The sequence below is a fragment of the Erythrolamprus reginae genome, chromosome 1, assembly GCF_031021105.1.
Source record: "Erythrolamprus reginae isolate rEryReg1 chromosome 1, rEryReg1.hap1, whole genome shotgun sequence".
NCBI classification, from domain to species: Eukaryota; Metazoa; Chordata; class Lepidosauria; order Squamata; family Dipsadidae; genus Erythrolamprus; species Erythrolamprus reginae.
Window position 1 is genome coordinate 40,780,840 of NC_091950.1, and position 12,442 is coordinate 40,793,281.

General features: G+C 39.6%; 1 protein-coding gene across 3 annotated transcripts in view; it reads right to left on the reverse strand.

The window, feature by feature from the left end:
• The window catches only part of RTN1 (reticulon 1), a 142,860-nt gene that overhangs the window by 62,829 nt on the left and 67,589 nt on the right, over nt 1–12,442 (reverse strand). The window contains exon 1 of one of the 3 annotated variants that reach the window (XM_070750349.1): nt 11,919–11,950. The exons of the other annotated variants lie outside the window; for them this stretch is intronic. The gene's annotated coding sequence lies outside the window, so the exon portion shown is untranslated. Of the gene's footprint in view, nt 1–11,918; nt 11,951–12,442 lie in introns of those variants that run through there. 3 annotated transcript variants of the gene reach the window in all.

Consider the following 12,442-nt stretch of genomic DNA (forward strand, 5'->3'; position numbering starts at 1 on the left):
CGGGGACAGAAATCACCCACATCAGTTACATCTCTGTCCCCTTTACCTAGTTTAAATGCCTGTCCAAGAAAGTTCTGAATTCCTCACCGAGCACCTGGGTACCTCTGTATGATGGATGCAAACCATCCCTCTTAAACAACTCCCTATTAGACCACCTACTGACATCATGACTTACATAGCCAAAACCTTCAGCTTTACACCACTGCCTTAACCATATATTAAACTCTCTGATACACGTTGTTTTATCCTCTTGGCCACAAACCAGTAACACCTCTGAGAAAGTCACTGAATCAGTTATTTTACCCAGCTCCACACTTAGACATTGAAAATCTCTTTTTACTACATTAACATTTCTCTGGGACAAATCATTTGTGCCAAGATGCACCACCACATCAACGTTATTACCTTTACTCACAGCCTTGACAATGTTTGTAATCCGCCTCCTGTCCCTGCTGGCAGTGGCCCCTGGGAGACACCTCATCTCCTTCACCACATCAGGCAAAAAGCTTCTCTGCTTTTCAACATCTCTGATTTTATTTTAAAACACATCTGAAACTGATCTAGGGTATGACCATTTTGATCATCAGGATGTAGGGATCATAGATTCATGGGCAAGTTTGCAAATCTAATGCCTAAAAGTAATTATCAGCCAATCAGAACTTTGCAATCAGATCAATAACGTCTGCCTCACAGAACTTTGCCTAAGTATTATGGGGGAAAGAACAGAAAAGAAGAAAATTAAATAAATTTCTAGCATTTATTTCAACTAATTTATTCAAATTTACAAGCCTCCTGCTATAACAAAATTCCAGGGGGCAATGTCTCTTAAGAGAACAAAAAATAATAGCTCAGAGAAAAATAAGGGATAAGAATAAATATAAAATATTTGCAACAGTCATTATATTATTTGCCGCCCTGAGTCTTCGGAGAGGGGCAGCATACAAATCTAATAAATTGAATTGAATTGAATTGAATTTGATCACTAAGGGGCTCATCTTATTCCCATAACAGGAGAGATCCAATTTTCCTTCATAGTGGAACTCTTTTTTGAAGAAGTTACTTAACGAAACTTGTTGCGCTCTAACACTAGTGGCCATAACACAGGAGGTCTTCAAGTCTCATATTCATTGCAGTAGTCAAGCCATGAAGCTACTGGCCATGAATGAGTTTCTGAAAGGCCTGCCAATCTAGAAAAGGGATAAACGTAACCATCATGCTCTTGTCCACATTTAGCTAGTTTGAAAGGCAGCTACGAGGCATTTTGTGAAATGCTATGTTGAAAGTTAAATAATTACAACAAATGCATGGACAGCCTTCTCCAGCAACACTGCACCAAAATAGAAGCTGAATAGATTTATCTTTTATTATATTTGTTTTGCTAACTTCACTGAACAGCTGGTATTCTTATTATTCTTTCTTTCCCCCTCAACCTGAACATCCCCAATGAAGTGATTTCTACAGTTTTGAAATTCTTCCACCAACAACCGGTTATTTTCAACTCTAGCTTTCCTGATACCTCCTTGAGAGCTCCATGCTACTTGAACGTGTTATATTTTGGGTGATCTGGAAACCGTTCCAGACAGGCTTTGAGTCTGATCCAGTAAAGCTATTATAATTCCTTTAATATTATATCTCAACTTCCTGAAACTGAAATCAGGTATCTCTCCCTTTCTCCTTATAAATCTGTAAAGTGCTGTGCATTTATGACTCAGTATCAATAGCATTTCATAGCATGAGTCCCAGCGAACGGTCAGGTCTCACAGAGTCGGTTTTCTCCCGGTCCCGTCAACTAGACAATGTCACTTGTGGGGCCTAGGGGAAGAGCCTTCTCTGTGGGGGCTCCAGCCCTCTGGAATCAGCTCCCCCCAGAGATTCTCACTTCCCCCTCCCTCCTCAACTTTCACAAGAGTCTGAAGACTTATTTGTGCTGTCAGGTTAATTACTTGCCCTCTGGCTGATGAATGAAATATATAGTATGTTTGCTGGGTGAATAGGAGTGATTGATTTGTAATAACTAAGTCTTCGGAGAGGGGTGGCATACAAATCTAAATACTACTACTACTACTACTACTACTACTACTACTACTACTATTATTATTATTATTATTATTATTATTATTATTATTATTATTATTATTTAGATTTGTATGCCACCCCTCTCTGAAGACTTAGTTATGATGATGATGATGATGATGATGATATAATAATAATAATAATAATAATAATAATTATTATTATTATTATTATTATTAAAAAACTTCAGTTTTAGGTTAGTTAATTTTAAAGTTAAATTGGATTTAAGATGTTTTCATTGTTTTTTATATGTTGTAAGCAGAGAGGGGCAGCATATCAATCAAATAAATAAATAAATAAATAAATAAATAATTTTAAATGGGGGGGATATCAGCTGTAATAGCAGCAGCAGCAGCAACAACCTGGTATCCTAACACATCAGGACAGGAGTACCTCATCCTGCTATGTACTGATGCACATCCTATGCACTGATCCTATCCTATGCACTGATGATGTTACCTTATTTTGGGTAATTGAACATCTGCAAGAAAACTACCGAGCTAGAAGAGCACCAAAGATCCCTCATTTCAACGCTGAACTAATACCTCCTCTTTTAATAGCGCCTTGTCTGTTTTGAGTATGACCCAAAATTAATTCCATCCTCAAAGAGTTCATAACCAAAAGTATTCCTACTAGTTACAGCTGCTGCGAGAGCACATCTCAGAATGCTTGAGCAATTAAAACAACTCCACTCTACTTCCAAATTAAAGGAGGGGAAATATATGAAATGATCATGTTATTATATTCCAGTAGATGGTGCTCTAAGTATTGGTTCTTGGCTTGAAGGAAAAGCAGTATCATGCATGCTTTCTCTGCAACCTAACTGAATGCTAAGTGAAATATTGTAGCCAGTGACAATTAAGGAGCCAAAATGACATTTTAAATATCTAATGATATATGTAAATAGAATAGGTATGAACATGAGAAAATATTATTTTACTGAAAGAGTAGTAGATCCTTGGAACAAACTTCCAGCAGACGTGGTTGGTAAATCCACAGTAACTGAATTTAAACATGCCTGGGATAAACATATATCCATCCTAAGATAAAATACAAAAAATAGTATAAGGGCAGACTAGATGGACCATGAGGTCTTTTTCTGCCGTCAATCTCCTATGTTTCTATGTTTCTAACTGAAGATTTTGAAGAAAAAGAATGGAGTGCATGTGGTATAAATGGCAAAAAATTGCTGCCCTCACAGACCATTTCCAAAGGTTTATTTTTATTTTTATTCTGTATTTATTTGTATCCAGCCTTTATTATTTATACAAAATCTCAAGGCAGGGAACGTATCCCTTTCACCTTCCTCCTCCTATTTTCCCTACAGCAACATCGCTCTGAAATCAGCTAGGCTGAGAGAATGTGACAGGCCCAAATTCACCCATCTGCCTTTCATGGCTGAGGCAAAATATGGTGATTTAGGGTACAATACAATCAGATTTCATATAGAAAACGGTAGATCAAGAATCTGCTGATGCTCCCCAGAATTCAAAACAGACTGAAATACGACAAGATAACTGTTGGATCCTTGCAAGAATGAAGGACTGCAAACTTGGAGTAAGTAACGGTTCTATTTATTAGAACAGAAGGTAACGGTTTACAGAAGGAAACAAGACAGCAACAAAACATGGCCGTGCCTAGCAGCTATGTATACCCCAGGCTGCCAGGCTCAGCCAACCAATCACGTTATCGTATTTTCCCGCCCCAGGAATATGGGGCGGGTACAAGGCCTAACTGTCCTCTGGACACAACAATAACTAATAAAGCTCTACGAATAAAGTATAAATACAAATGATATCCCAAATTAAAAATCAATATTAAGGCAGTCCTGTCACCATTAGCACACATACTGTGTGCCCTACAGCTCAGGATAATCTTAAGTGCCTCCTTATAGAAGAAAAAGAAAAAGATGCTGCAAAAGCATAGAAATAGACTCCCATGACCTCTTTACTTCATAAACGGAGAGGGGCGGCATACAAATCTAATAAATAATAATAATAACAATAATAATAATACTGAGCAGCAGGATTCTCTCAGTATCCCATCCCTGAAAAGGGGATAATAAGGAAATGGAAAATGTTCTGCCGGGCTCTCTGGGAGGAGCCTCCTGAAAATTCAAGGGTACAAATTTCAGACACACACACACGTTTGACAATTCAAAACAATGTTCTTTATCACAAAATGCAAAATAAACTAAGCACTCTTTTTGTATTGCAAAGAGCACTCATCCCAAAACAACCGGGTAGTCTGTACAATTTCCCTTAAGCAGTCATTAAGTACTTAGCTAGCAACTATGAAGAAACTTCACACCCCTTCTTCTTCCAACGAAGTGAGACACACATACACACACACACACACACACACGTTGCTCTGCTTTGGTTTCAAAGGTGTGAAAAATCAACAAAGTCCAGAAAACAGCAACACAGGAATCCTGAAGAACTGCGATCAGATACTCTTCCACAACAGCCAAACCCACATGCTGCTATTTATAGCAGCAGCCCTAATTACTGGAGCCCCACCCAAACACAGGTGGCCTCTCTTATCTCCTGTAATATATCCTTACTTGGTCTCTTCTTCGCATAATTCTGCGCTTGCATGGATCCAAGAGGTCTTCATCCAAATCAATGGAAGATAATGGAGATTGACTGCCTGGGCTGTGTGCCAAGCCCCCCTCTTCCAAGTCACTCCCACCTTCTTCTTCGTCCGAGGAAACTAAACTCTGAACTGACTCTGTCGGCAATAACATAGGCCTATGACATGTTGAAGTTTCCCCTGCATCCACCTCCACATTCCCTGGGGCAGGAGCTGGGCCAGAGCCAACCACAACAGGAAAAGTATCACTTTCATCCACTTTTTTTTTTCACAGCTAAAATTGCACAAATCAACGCTCCGTGCTGCATGAAAAAAAAGACATATGAAGCATTCCTCCTGTTCTGAAATCTCAGAGGGTTACAACATCCAACTTGGTCTTCAAATCATTTTGGGAAGTGATAGTTTTGTTTGTTTTATATTACCGTACATATTCTCAGTGTGTAACATCTTGGTTTTCAATGGAGAAAAATGTCTCAAAACAGCTTATAATAAAGCAAAGGCACTATATGGGCCATCTTCTGCCTCATGTATCCCATGACCGGTCAGATCCCACAGAGTCGGTCTTCTCCAGGTCCCGTCAGCCAGACAATGTCATCTGGCGGAGCTTAGGGGAAGAGCCTTCTCTGTGGTGGCCCTGGACCTATGGAACAAACTCCCTCCAGAGATTTACACTGCCCCCACCCTCCCGGCCTTCCCATAAGGTTCTGAAAACTCACCTCTGCCGAAAGGCCTGAGGACACTGAGTTTCTAATATCTAGCCCCAGCCAAAGAATGAGTATGTGGTGTGTGATGGGATGAATGCGATTGATTAATTGTAAGTATTGGGATTGTATCTTAACTTAGATTTCTAACATGTTTGCATTAAATTTTGCTGTCAGCTGCCATGAATTTCAGGAGAAGGGCGGCATAGAAAATGAATAAATAAATAAATAATAAATAAATATTCAGAGATATAAAAGAGTAGCCACACAGCTTGAGGAGGCATAGCAACAAATGCATCGGCATAGAACAGAATTTTAAAATCTGCAGGTTTTATTTGTCGGTGCATATTTTAACTGTCTGATGCTAAAAATATCATGTTCAAGCCCTTTAGCTCCTCTTTCCATTACTTATCAGCCTTCACTGCAGCTTGGAAGAAGAGACAGTAATGATTATAATGACATCTACTTTATTGATGAGGAAATTGAGTTTTTGGAGAGGGGCGGCATACAAATCTAATACATTGAAATTGAATTGAAATCCCACAGGTCTCTAAAATGCAAACACAAAAAGAAGGCAAAAAAATTCATCCAGTTTTCTCATTGATGTTCGTGTTTCATTAGTGTATACTGCCCATAAGTTGGAGCCTGAGGAAAAAGACAAATGAAGCTTTGGCTGCAAAAACATTGCCCATTCTTGATTTTCATTTTTCATATACTGCGATCCTCATAATCCCCCTTTATAGACGAAGATGCCAAATAGATTATATTATTATTAATTCGATTTGATTTCTATGCCACCCTTCTCCTGAGATTCAGGGTGGCTGACAACAAATATTTATTTATTTATTTATTTATTTATTTATTTATTTATTTAGTTAGTTAGTTAGTTAGTTAGTTAGTTAGTTAGTTAGTTAGTTAGTCCAATACACAATGAGAGTTTTAGTGGGTATATAGATATAGATATAGATATAGATATAGATATAGATATTTTCGTAGATTTTCACGGGTACAGGTATGATGGTCTTGGTATATTCGGGTTTCTTCCCGTGTAGGATTTGGAAATTTCTGGCGACGTTTCGACGAGGTCCCACTCGTCATCTTCAGGCTGGTGTTTCTGTCCTTGTTCTCAGGCGAACACCCCCACACTATATACTAGGAAGAAATGACAGTTGCAAACATTCCATTTTACAACAACACGAAGCTTGGAACTTCAGCCTGATGATGGTGAATGTGATTTCACCGAAACGTCGCATAGACATGCAAAATATTACACAGGGCAAAACCCGAACTCAGAACAATCTACATACATATACCCGTGAAAATTTACGAAAACAAATATATATATATATATTTATATATATATATATAAATAAGGAGCTGTGATGTTCCTTCAATACACCAGGTTGATTCGACACAAAAATATGTAACCCTTCCCTGGTGCAGAGCTGAAGGGATTGGATACTGTAGCCTAGAGGATAATTCTCTGCCTTACAAGGCAAAGGTTGCAGGTTCAAGTCCCAGTGGGTATGGCTAGCTGATGAGGCCAAAATAAGGCCGAAATAGATCTATCCTAGTCTCCCTTAATTTTCAAATTCAGCAAAAAAACATGTGACATATATATATATATATATATATATATACATATACTGTGTATATATATATATATATATATATATATATATATATATAGACACACACACATATATACATATATATATATATATATATATATATATATATATATATATACATACACACACACACACACACATAGTAAAATACATGATGAAGGTTATAGAGGAGATACTCATAGTAAAATATATCTATGAAAGAATAAAAAAGAAGATATAGTAATAGAACATATCAATGAAAGAATAGAAGAAGAGATATAGGAATAGAAGAAAGGTATAGGAGATATAGGAGAGCAATAGGACAGGGGACAGAAGGCACTCTAGTGCACTTGTACTCTATCATAAACATGATAGAAATCTATGTAAAATTACAACTAGAAATCCCCATAGTTAAAAACCAGATTCAAAACAGATTCAATCATCAGGCATCAGACATTTATTCATTGGGCAGGGAATGGTATTACATTTCAATGGCCCGAGGCCTGCCGACAGAGATGGGTCTTTAAAACTTTATGAAAGGCAGGGAGAGTTGAGGCAGTATGGATCTCTGAGGGGAGTTTGTTCCATAGGGCTGGAGCCACCGCAGAGAAGGCTCTTCCCCTAGGCAACGCCAGATACATTGTCTGGCAGACGGGACCTAGAGAAGGCCAACCCTGTGGGACCTGACCAGCTGCTGGGATGTATGAGGCAGAAGACACTCCCGTAAATAATCTGTTCCCATGTCATGTAGGGCTTTACAGGTGATAAGCAACACTTTGAATTGTGTTAGGAGACTAATCTGTACCCAATGCAGCTCGCTGAGATGTTAGTCAGCAAATGCCACAGTCGTAATCAAAAGTGAAGGAAGCGTTGACAGCATGCCTCCTTTTATGTCCCCCCTCCCATCCAGAATAAAAATCTACAAATAATTCTAGATTTCCGGTCAAGGTTATATATGAGCCTTAAAGTGATAATACAGTGATCCCCCGGTTATTGCGTCCCCGACCATTGCGAACAGGGTAATTCGCGATTTTTCAACCCGGAAGTCAAAACACCATCTGCCCATGCGTGCCCTTTTTTCTATGGGCACGCATGCGTAGATGGTGCCCGGCAGATCAGCTGCTGGGCGGCTTCCCTGGGTCTTCCCCCTCTTGCTGGCGAGAGGGCGAGCAGCGGGCATCAGCAAGGAGTTTCCCCACCGCCCACGCAAACTCCTCGCTGCCGCCCGCCCTTCGCCCGCCCACACCGTTCATTCTCGCGGCCAGAGCGAGCGCGGACAAGCTGTTCGCTGGCGCTAGCTCTCGCCTGCCTGCCCGCTAGCGAGGAGCCGCCTGCCTGCCCGCTAGCGAGGAGCCGAAGATTGGGGGCGGCGCGACGTCGCCACCGGCATGGGGGGCTTACCAGCACCCCCCGGACCCCCAACCCGGGTTTGGGGGGCTGCTAGGAAGCCCCCCATGCCGGCGGGGACGTTTTAAAACACCCGCGCGACTTTCCAATGAGTCCCGAAGACAAACGCGTTGTCTTCGGGACTCATTGGAAAGTCGCGCGGGTGTTTTAAAACATCCCCGCCGACATGAGGGGCTCGCTAGCACACCCCCAAACCCGGGTTGGGGGTTAGGGTGGTGCTAGCGAGCCCCCCATGTCGGCGAGGACGTTTTAAAACACCCGCGCCGCCCCCAATCTTCGGCTCCTCGCTAGCGCTGCGGAAGTAAAAACACCATCTGCACATGCGCAGATGGTGTTTTTACTTCCGCAGCGCTACTTCGCGAAAACCCACTCGTTGCGGGGGGTCCTGGAACGGAACCCTCGCAAAGAGCGGGAGATCAATGATACCTCATCTTACAAACGCCTCGTCATACAAACTTTTCGAGATACAAACCCAGGGTTTAAGATTTTTTTGCCTCTTCTTACAAACTATTTTCACCTTACAAACCCACCGCCGCCGCTGGGATGCCCCACTTCCGGACTTCCGTTGCCAGCGAAGCATTCATTTTTGCGCTGCTGGGATTCCCCTGAGACTCCCCTCCATGGGAAATCCCACCTTCGGACTTCCGTTGCCAGCGAAGCACTCGTTTTTGTGATGCTGGGATTCCCCTGCAGCATCGCAAAAACACAGAAGTCTAGAGGTGGGGTTTCTCATGGAGGGGAGCCTCAGGGGAATCCCAGCAGTGCAAAAACAGGCACTTCGGCTGGCAAAAGGTTTGAATTTTGGGCTTGCACACATTAATCGCTTTTCCATTGATTCCTATGGGAAACATTGTTTTGTCTTACAAACTTTTCACCTTAAGAACCTCGTCCCGGAACCAATTAAGTTTGTAAGACAAGGTATCACTGTACTCTTAAAAACTTATAAAAGAAACCACGGTCATAAAGTCCCAGATGTCCTCTGGGAAAGCTTTTTTTTCAGCTATTTTCAGAAGGCACCAGAAGTAGGAGCTAGCCTAGTTTTTAGCCAGAGGCTGTTTAACAAAGCCAATACTGCCACTGAGAAGCAAAATGATACATTTTAACATGGCAGTTCCTTGTCCCGTAGAAGGTAAAGATTTGCTGGGAGTCTATGCAGGTATGAAATAATTTTGACCATTAAATTAATTAAGTCAAATGCAAACCAAAGTTAAAGAAAGAAGCACTCAAGCACTTTCAGTCCTGACAAATCAACTTGGACTTGAGGCACAACTGACCAGGGACAAATTATTTCATTTATTTATCAAATTAATGGCTTCTCATCTCACAAAAAGTTATTGTGGGAGGCATACAAAAGTCAAATAAAACAATAATATAAAAGCAATAAGTATAAAAATATAAACTACCGTATCTTTATAAAAAAAATGAAAATTATCCTATTTTTCCCACATTTTGTGAAGAGTTAGTTTTCCGCAGAAAGCTCTGATGCTGAGGAAATTTGAAGGAAAGAGAAGGAAAAAGATGACCATCAACAAGGTCAATTGACTCAATTATAGTAGCCATGGGTGCATTTTTAAAAAACATGGATAGACCAGGTTAGGTATAGATCACCATGGACAAAATCTCTTATGATTACCAAGTGTTGACACTGATTTGATGTTACTTAATCTATACAGCCCTCTTGTAAAATGATCAGCTTTTCTACATATCAACAGATTGCTTATACCAGCTGAAACCAATTCCTTATTTCAATAAATATATTTTCTATGAGCATATATGTGTATAGATATAGGCATGTCTGTATGAGTTGGTATGGATCAAAAAGTCCATATGTGCTGGCAACCCCATGTATGCATTTGTACCATTTATACCCCTTTATATTATACTATTGTATAATATTGTGTAATGTATCCTTAAGATTTTATTAATATTGATTGCTTCCTCATTGCTTATTTGACCCCTATGACAATCATTAAGTGTTGTACCTCATGATTTTTGACAAATATATATTTTTCTTTTCTTTTATGTACACTGAGAGCATATGAACCAAAGGCAAATTCCTTGTGTGTCCAATCACACTTGGCCAATAAAAGAATTCTATTCACACACACACACACATACAATCTATTCTATTTGTAATCCATGTCCTAAAAATAGACTAGGATGAAAAAAAGGCTGATTAGTAATTATTGTTTAAATTTCCTACCAAATAAGGCCTATTTACAAAATTAGGCTCATACGTAAAAACCATTCTTACACAAAGAAATATCAAAAAGCAAATATTTTTCTCTTCAATCTTCCAGCAGAAACAACAAGGAAGAAGACGCCTTAAACAAGATCTAAGTATTGCCCACAAGATCATATGCTACAACGTCCTGCCTGTCGGCGACTACTTCAGCTTCAACCACAACAACACAAGAGCACACAACAGATTTAAACTTAATATTAACCGCTCCAAACTTGACTATAAAAAATATGACTTCAGTAACAGAGTTGTCGAAGCGTGGAACTCATTTCCGGACTCCATAGTGTCAACCCCAAACCCCCAACACTTTACCCTTAGATTATCTACGGTTGACCTATCCAGATTCCTAAGAGGTCAGTAAGGGTCGAGTACAAGTGCGCTAGAGTGCCTTCCGTCCCCTGTCCTATTGCTCTCCTATATCTCCTATACCTTTCTTCTATTCCTATATCTCTTCTATTCTTTCATTGATATGTTCTATTACTATACCTTCTTTTCTATTATTTCTTAGATATATTTTACTATGAGTATCTCCTCTATAAACTTTATCATGTATTTTACTATGTGTATACTGTATAGATATATACCCACTAAAACCCTCATTGTGTTTTGGACAAAATAAATAAATAAAATAAAAATAAATAAAAGACAGGAGAAGAGGAGAGAATTATCCACATGAGAAGGGAAAGAACAAGACATAGAAAAACAAAACCAGACCGAAAGGTAAATCAAGAGGCAAGGGAGTTTCTCAATTAATTTTCAGACACTTTCTGCCTGCCTGTTTCTGCTCTGTCAACAACAGCTGAATAATCCTCCCACCCCCTTCCCCCCCTGCTCAAAAAAAATAAACTGCTCATATACTGCTCAAAAAAATAAAGGGAACACTCAAATAGCACATCCTAGATCTGAATGAATGAAATATTCTCATTGAATATTTCATTTACACAACTATTCCATTTGCACAACAGCGTGTGAAATTGTCAATCAGTGTTGCTTCCTAAGTGGACAGTTTGATTTGACAGAAGTTTGATTTACTTGGAGTTATATTCTGTTGTTTAAAGTGTTCCCTTTATTTTTTTGAGCAGTGTCTATCAAGTCGCAAACATTTATTGCGAAATAATCATCAATCACTGTTGCTTCATTTGCTGATCTTACAAAGCTTCCACATTTTTTGCTTTTCATATAATTTCGTTTTTTAAAAAAAGAGCTACACAATTTAACAAAGTTTAAATAAACATCACTACATTGCATAAGTTTTGAGATTCATTTTGACCCCTAATACTCTGCTCTACTTACAGTAATGCCATCCTTTCCCAGGAAGCTCTTCTGTGTATCTGCTGTTCAAAACTGCAGTTACGAATTCTCCAGCAGCTAAAATGATTCATCTCAATCTCCCAAGTAAACTTTCCAGATGGCCCAGATAAACACGACAAGATGGATTTACTATGCTCAGTGAAGAGGTCAGAATGGCCTGGGCTAAAAACCTTAAAAGCTTGAGGTGGGAGAGGAAAAAAGCTTGACTGCATCAAAAGAACAAGGTTGTTTGGAAAAGAAAGACTGCAGGAGATAGAACAGCACCCAATATGCTTCCTAGAGCATCTTTCTGCATCTGCATCCTTCAGCAAATGCTACTCTCAGCTCTTTAAGTCTTATTTCCAATTCTAAAGGCTGGAAATATAATCTACAAACAAGCACAGCGTTTGAAAGGTTTTGCAAATAAAGCTCTTTCACAGCCAACAACAAGAAAGTCACAGCTGTTGCATAACACAACCACTGAAAAGCATTATGGCTTGTTGGTGTTTTTAAATTACAGTCACATT